Below are 8466 nucleotides of genomic sequence, written 5' to 3'. Positions count from 1 at the left end.
ATGCCTCTCAGGGGTTTCCCCAGCCAGAGTTAGTGTGGAAAGGTGTGATGGACAGTAACACCACTATGGAATTGGACAGCAGGAGGCGCTATGGGCTGGAGAGTGAAGTGACCCTGAAGGCTGAACAGCACTCTGACTGTTACAGCCGAGTTGAGACTGAGGGTTCTGGACCAGAGTTTCACCAAGTCTCTCACACTCCACCCACCACCAGGTAAAATATCAGGGTTCCAAGGTTTGTTCCTTGACTCAGTGTTGTTTTCAGATAGTTAATTTACAGTTCTTTTTACAAATTGATATTTTTCATCATTCATTTGTTTTATTCTTCTGGTGCAGTATGTACCTAACACAGTCCATCGAGATGTGATACCATACTTGCACATAATGTTTATAGGGAGCTGCAGGTCTCAGAAGGTAATGTTATGTGCGAAGCTAAGCTGCCTGCAGGTGGCTCCACCACCACATCCACCCCGCTTTGGCCATGTCCTTCTCCAGGGCAAGATGTGATTGTGTTGTTCACAATACTATACTACAGTTCATGATCAAGTACTAGTCAGATATAGAGGGAAATGTTGTCTATTTCAGTTACTGAGGTTGAGTGCTCCTTTCTTCTCTCCTCCCTTCCACAGTGTGCTGTGTGATGCCTGCTGAGCAGAGGAGAAGATTGTTGATGTATCCACTGCTGCTAATGTTGCTGGGATTGGTGCTCCTGTTGTCCTGGAAGAGGTCTGAGCAGGAGACCAAAAAGGATAAGAAAACACAAGAATAGAATGACTTTCAGTCCATGGTCACTCAACAGGCTTTATGCCAGAGCAACTATCATTGCTTGTTTACAGAGAAAACCTAAAGGGAGGAKAGCCTTTTARWCTAAAGTCCATTTTCATGGACAATACATTATACACAAAGTTCAACACAATACAGTTGACTGATTCCTTACAGAACTCAGACTAACACAAAATCATACGAGGAATGGGAGCTGCACACCACACATAACCTTGTCTGGCCTAGCTGGATGGTCACCCACATAAATGTATATACTAATATTTTGTTTGCGTATACTCCGCCCATTTCCCTCCCCAATATTCCAATTTGTGCCACCCATGAGTGAGAAACCTACATGCCAAYTATAGACCACATATTGTTACATAACAGCCTTATTCTAAAATGGATTAAATTGTTTTCCCCCCTCATCAAACTACAAACAATACCCCATAATGACAAAGCAAAAACAGTGTTTTAGATATTTGTGCAAATGTAAAAAAAATATGTKAACCGAAATATTACATTTSCATAAGTATTCAGACCCTTTACTCAGTACTTTGTTGAAGCACGTTTGACAGCGATTACAGCCTCGAGTCTTCTTGCGTATGACGCTACATGCTTCGCACACCTGTATTTGTTGAGTTTCTCCCATTCTTCACTGCAGATCCTCTCAAGCTCTGTCAGGTTGGATGGGGAGCGTCGCTGCACAGCTATTTTCAGGTCTCTCGTGAGATGTTCGATTGGGTTCAAGTCTGGGCTCTAGCTGGGCCACTCAAGGACATTCAGAGACTTGTCCCGAAGCCACTCTTGCGTTGTCTTGGCTGTGTGCTTAGGGTCATTGTCCTGTTGGAAGGTGAACCTTCGCCACAGTCTGAGGTCCTGAGCGCTCTGGAGCCGGTTTTCATCAAGGATCMCTCTGTARTTTGCTTCGTTCATCTTRCCCTCGATCCTGACTAGTCTCCCAGTCCCTGCCTCCACCATGCTTCACCGTAGGGATGGTGCCAGSTTTCCTACAGACGTGACACTTGGCATTCAGGTCAAATAATTAAATCTTAGTTTCATCAGACCAGAGAATCTTGTTTCTCATGGTCTGAGAGTCCTTTAGGTACCTTTTGGCAAACTCCAAGTGGYCTGTCATGTGCTTTTTTACTGAAGACTGGCTTCTGTCTGGACACTACCATAAATGRCTGATTGATGGAGTGATGCAGAGATGGTTGTCCTTCTGGAAGGTTCTCCCATCTCCACAGAGGAACTCTGGAGCTCTGTCAGAGTGACCATTGGGTTCTTGGTCACCGCCCTGACCATGTCCATTCTCCCCCGATTTCTCAGTTTGGCCGGGTGGCCAGCTCTAGGAAGAGTCTTGGTGGTTCCAAACTTCTTCCATTTAAGAATGATGGAGGCCACTGTGTTCTTGGGGACATTCAATGCTGCAGGCATTTTTTGGCACCCTTTCCCAGATCTGTGCCTCGACAAAATCCTGTCTCAGAGCTCTACAGATATTTCCTTCGACCTCATGTCTTGGTTTTTGCTCTGACATGCACTGTCAACTGTGGGACCTTATATAGACAGGTGTGTGCCTTTCCAAATCATGTACATTCAGTTGAATTTACCAAAGGTGGTCTCCAATCTATTTTTAGAAACATCTCAAGGATGATAAATGGAAAAAGGATGCACCTGAGCTCAATTTTGAGTAAAAAAAAAAAAAAAAAAAAAAAATCAGTTTTTTTGTTATAAATTTGCTAAACTTTCTAAAAACCTGTTTTTGATTTCTCATTATGGGGTATTGTGTGTAGATTGATGAGGATTTGTATTTACTTAATCCAATTTAGAATAAGACTGTAACATAACAAAATGTTTAAAAAAGTCTAGAGGTCTGAATACTTTCCGAATGCACTGTATTACAGAAATGTCCACAAAAACACTACAGTGATTACAATAGTATATAAATATAGTAATACCACAATATTTATACCATAGTACAGTATTTTTTCATGTGGGCATTTGCTTTTTACATCCACTGTTGTCCCAAGGGGCTTTTTTAATAAAATGTATTTATTGATCTATTGATTGGTTGGTTGAAATGATGGCAGCTATCGAGAATCTACTGAAAATTATTACATGTTTGTACCAATCAATGTAGAARACATTCCTGAATGTGTTATTTTGTTATAAAAGGAGATGAACTAGCAGTTGTGTTGTCTTTTCGCTTAATTTAAAAATGCTGATAGTAAAAAGTTAACAGAATTACAACACATTTGAACGTTTTTTAATTGAATAGAAAAATGGTGTGAAAAAAAAATGTAATTAACAGGCAATGTTTATTTTTTAAATGGGGCTATGGCAGTCAATTGCAAAACATTCTAACAGTATTTGTTATTGTATTCTCAACTCACCATAATATACTTTTAATGTGGGGTTATGACAGACATTTGCAAATTAGTCTGACATAATTTATCTTATCACCACCACTAATGAGATGGGTGTGCTTGATACATGTCAGGTCTGAGATTCTCAAAGTCAGGGGTGTGGTCGACAATGTGCACCTCATCTCTCCTGTCACATCCAACCTGGATCGCAGCTGAATCAACTTTAGGAGATCGTCCTGGCGCTTGCTGGACTTTCTTGTGCGCCCTGAAGCCTTCTTCACAACAATTGAACCGCTCTCCTCGAAGTTCTTGATGATCCGATAAATGATTGATTTAGGTGCAATCTTACTAGCAGCAATATCCTTGCCTGTGAAGGCCTTCTTGTGCAAAGCAATGATGACGGCACGTGTTTCCTTGCAGGTAACCATGGTTGACAAAGGAGGAACAATATTCCAAGCACCACCTCCTTTTGAAGCTTCCAGTCTGTTATTCAAACTCAATCAGCATGACAGAGTGATCTCCAGCCTTGTCCCCGTCAACACTCACCACCTGTGTTAACGAGAGAATCACTGACATGATGTCAGCTGGTCCTTTTGTGGCAGGGCTGAAATGCAGGAAATGTTTTTGGGGGATTCAGTTCACTTGCATGGCAAAGAGGGACTTTGCAATTCATTGCAATTCATCTGATCACTCTTCATAACATTCTGGAGATTTTGCAAATTGCCATCATACAACTGAGGCAGCAGACTTGTTGAAAATTAAATTTTGTGTCATCTCAAAACTTTTGGCCACGACTGTACTTCAGACACAAGCCGGAAACACACCAACACCAGATGACCCCATGTGACGATACAACAGGACAAGATGAGGCTCACGAAACAGACTTGGAAAAAAAACTAGTTTGACAAGTCAAAGTGTAAGCTTTTACAGGACTGGTTTCAATGTCACAAATGTGCATGTGTGTGTTGATGCCTTATATTTCCATTTCTTAGTAAAGTATTATAGAGTACTGCTAGCAGTAGACTTTGCTACTCTCTCTGCAAGCCTATGTAATCCAGCCTGCTTTGTTTTTACATATACTTGTTAGTCAAATATGGAAAACAGGGAAAAGATGAGTATTCACCCCCTTGGATTTCTTCTAATTGTATTGTGTTACAGAGTGGGATTAAAACTATCACTCTCACACATTTTAGATGGTAAGAGCTGCTCTAACTTCACCATGTGGCGAGATGTAGGCTTGCAACCCATAACAACTACAGTATGCTAGCGAACAGTAAGCAGTCAGATCACATAATGTTTTTACATAGCTGAAATGTAGAGTATGTTTACTCTAATCAATATTTATGGACATACATTTTGTCCAATGTTATTGTCAAAGGTTTCCCAACAACTGTGGAAAAGTACTATCCCCTTACAGTTGGGCTGGTTGAAAGTTGATGCTACACCACGAGGTGATGTAACTGCAACGTTGGGGCATATTACAGAAATATTTCAAATTTCATTACATGGCACATGGAGTCACTCTGTGAGACTGTTCATTACATTAACGATTTACCGTTGCTGCAACACAGGCATTTTGAAAAGCAACTGTTCAACAAGCACATCAACAAATAGTTGTTACAAGCTGTTGCAACAAGACATGCTCGACTAAACCTTGAGCCACCCACAGAAGGTACATATACAAATTACAACACACCTACTCTTCCCATCCCCACCTTAAGTATAATAGTTTTGTAAATCCATACAATGACCCACCAGGAAAAGGTTACTAATAGGAACTTTCATTTTATGGGAGGAATTTGCATTGTCACTTAGATAAAGAATGACATTCAAACCTAGTGATAGCAGTTAAAAAAGGTGCCCTCTGACACGTCACCCTCAGAGCTAGACTGTGAAACCATACATGCATATTAATAATTTGCCCTTTACTTATATTGTTGACAGGGATGAGGCCTGCCTGTGCCCATCATTTCAAAGTGTCAACGAAACTAAGCAGGAGGAGTGTTTTGTTTGTGAGCTGCAGTGCCATGTATGTCTACTGTTGGTTGTAAGTATGTTGGCAGCTCTGTAATGCATTTCACATACTCACCTCCCCCTTAAACTATACAAACACGCCCATGACATGATGTGTATTTAAGACAAATAAATCCTCACCTCACTCCTCTCGTCACACCCCCAAAATCCTCATAAGGGTCCATAGTCAATTCTTGTTCAGACCTCTGTCACCCTATTCTTGATTGGGCTGAAAGTAAATAACGATTGTTTTCTTTGTGAACTGGGATGTGGCTCTCATATCCTGTTTCAAGATCAATGTTTCTGTAATGGTATCCATGGTTGGCTTTGTTTGTGTAAGTTCTCCTCGCTCGTCTCCTATTGACATACACTTAAACCATGTTCTGTTGACATACACTTAAAACATCCATGTGTAAATGATGAGCACTTCTTCTAATCCATGTTTAAATAATGCCATAAAACAATAAATTAAAAACGTATGATATTTTGAATAATTTGAAAGTACATTGTTATTTTATATGGTCCTAATTTGTATTTCATTTTTATTTTACCTTTATTTATCCGGCCAAGTCAATTAAGAACAAATGATTATTTACAACACTACACAGTGATGCTAAAAACTATATAATAATTACATGATAGTACTATGTAACAACTACCCACACTAGTTACATTATGCTGCTATATTACCATTATGTGATACTTAATATATAGTGGGACCTTGTTAAAAGTTTTATTCTATTGCAAATTAAAAAATTTAAAATCTGGTCAGTGGGCCATAGTAAATGAGTCTATGAAAAATGTTTGCCAATATTATTTACCAGGTCTCTCTTACAAAATCTAAGTGACAACCTGGTTAAATAAATCAATTAAAATGTTTTATTTTATATATGTTGGGGTAGATTGAGGTAAAATTGTATGAAACAGATGTTTGTTTCCAATTTTTTTTTAAAGTATTGCTTCTAAGGAAAAAGCCTGTAACTGAGATAATGTGAGTCGAGAAGCAGGTGCAGGTGAAACAATTAATAAAATAACAAACATGAAACGAGACAGCATAACAGTGGCGATAAGGCATGAACACAGGAACAATGCCAGGTAATGGAGTCCAGGTGAGTATCCTAATGATCTGCAAGTGCACATAATGATGGATGCCAGGTGTGCATAATGAAGGATCCCAGGACCAGTGGTTAGTATACTGGCGACTTCAAACGCCGGAGGGGAGGAGTGGGAGTAGACGTGACAAAGCCTATGTAAATGTTTTGGTTAGATTGAAACAAAAGACGCGAAGTTGTCAATATATGCATTACAGTCATATATACGCTATGTTGACTTAATAAGTACGGTAATTAAATATTTTGGCAAGGATGTGTTTTTTTTTTACCCATCCTCTTCACAATATAAGACACCCTCTCATCCCTCCCTGTCTGTTATATCCTTCATGGTCCCACCAACAGGTAAAGTATGGACATTAAGTCAGTATTTTTATTAGAAATATTGTGAATAGTATCAGTTGAAGACCAAATTATTACGYAGKTGAAAGTGAATTGAAATAAACTATTTCCTGTCTTTGTAGATGCATGTACAATGTATTAATGCATAGTAATCACATTATTTTTGTGTATGTAATTTATTGATGGATATTAATTAATGAAAGTAAATGCCTTCAATATTAATTCCACTTGTTTTCTCTCCTGTCAGTAGCTACTCTATAATCTAATCTAAACAAAACTGATTTTGTTTTTACATCCATTTTCKATTTTTTTCCATATCATTCGTTGACTGTGCATTTTGGTTTCCAGCCATGGGGACAACTTTCCTGCTTTGTGTGGCTGTCACCCTATTCATAGGTAWGAATCACAGATTATCTTTCAATATTCCATGTCATGTAATCACTGCCAGCATTGAACAAGTTGATCATTTATTATTATCTAACATTATGAGTAAACAAATACTGTACCGTAGCTTGGCAAATTAAATATTTCTAGACTCCTCTAATTAGATAGTACATTTATGTTGTTTGTTCTGCAGGGCACACTATATTATAGACATGTAATACTGGTTAGAAAGCTATACAGGGGGAAGCGACAGCATGTGTATTGTTATGAACACAAACATTTGTATAAGGTCATGTCATTCAAGCAAAAACAAATTATTTTGTGCCTTACTAAATTGACACTTGACAGTCAGTGAATTCAGCAAGAGCAGTCGGAGCAAGACAATTGTACTGTACTTAATTAAGCTATAGTATATGTTTCATTATTAAACTGATATTACATTCGTCAAATGGTTGTGAAAAGAATGCAGGTGCTCATCTGTAAAATTGTCTTTCTTCCTTTATGTTTTAGTGGTCAGCGGATCATGCCCAGTGGGGCGGGAGTTCATTACTGCCTTTATGCCTAACTATTTGCTGAGCTACCATGATGATCAGAGTCTTCAACTGGCCATAACCACACAGGATTATCCAGCCATTGTTCAAATTCAGGTCAATGCAATCGGCTTCTCGACCTCAGTGAAAATAGAGAAACAGAACACCAAATGGATCGGAATACCTGGTACCGCTGAAATTGGGGGTCCAGGAGCTTCCACTAAAACAGTGCAGGTCACCTCCAACTCTGACATCTCGGTGGTGGCCTTCAACTACAAGTTCTCGACCGGAGACAGCAGTGTGGTCTTCCCGACTGACCAGCTGGGTACTGACTATGTGGCCTTCACCCCTGTAGGGGGTCCAAGCAACATGCACAAGCTTATGTCCATTATCAACGGCAAAGAGCCCAACAAGATCACGATCATCCCTGTCTCCAACATGAATCTCAGTGGCGTGGATTCCTGGAAGCAAAGAAAGGCGATGATTGTTACCATGGAACCATACCAGGTCTACCTCTACCAAAGCTACACCACTTTCACTGGGACCAGGGTAAAAGCTAAGCACCCTGTGGCAGTCCTGGGGGGACACGAGTGCATTGCAGATGGAGGCCGCTGCAATCACGTCTACGAACAACTGCTACCGGTACAGAGCCTCTCCACCAATTACCTGGTTCCTTCCATGCACATGACCCAATCAACAGACTTTGTCAACATTGTGGCCTCAGAGGACAACACTCTAGTGAAGATCTTTGAGGGAAAGGTATCCACTGCTAAAGAGCTGAATGAGGGGCAGGTGTATGTGGTTTCTGTCCAACCCAAATYTCCGCTGATCATCAAAAGTGATAAGAAGGTCATGGTGATGTACTTCAGCAACAACAAGCCCTACGATCCGTTCCTCACCAACATCCTCCCAACGTCTGATCTAGCCAACGAGTGGTCGGTGGACACGCAGAACAAATTCGAG

General features: G+C 40.1%; 1 pseudogene; it reads left to right on the top strand.

The window, feature by feature from the left end:
• Positions 1–6226: 6226 nt before the first annotated feature.
• Positions 6227–8466, top strand: part of LOC111958780 (IgGFc-binding protein-like) — a 9169-nt pseudogene continuing 6929 nt past the window's right edge.

The sequence above is a fragment of the Salvelinus sp. IW2-2015 genome, linkage group LG35 (genome assembly GCF_002910315.2).
Source record: "Salvelinus sp. IW2-2015 linkage group LG35, ASM291031v2, whole genome shotgun sequence".
NCBI classification, from domain to species: Eukaryota; Metazoa; Chordata; class Actinopteri; order Salmoniformes; family Salmonidae; genus Salvelinus; species Salvelinus sp. IW2-2015.
This window is presented reverse-complemented; position numbering and strand designations above follow the sequence as displayed.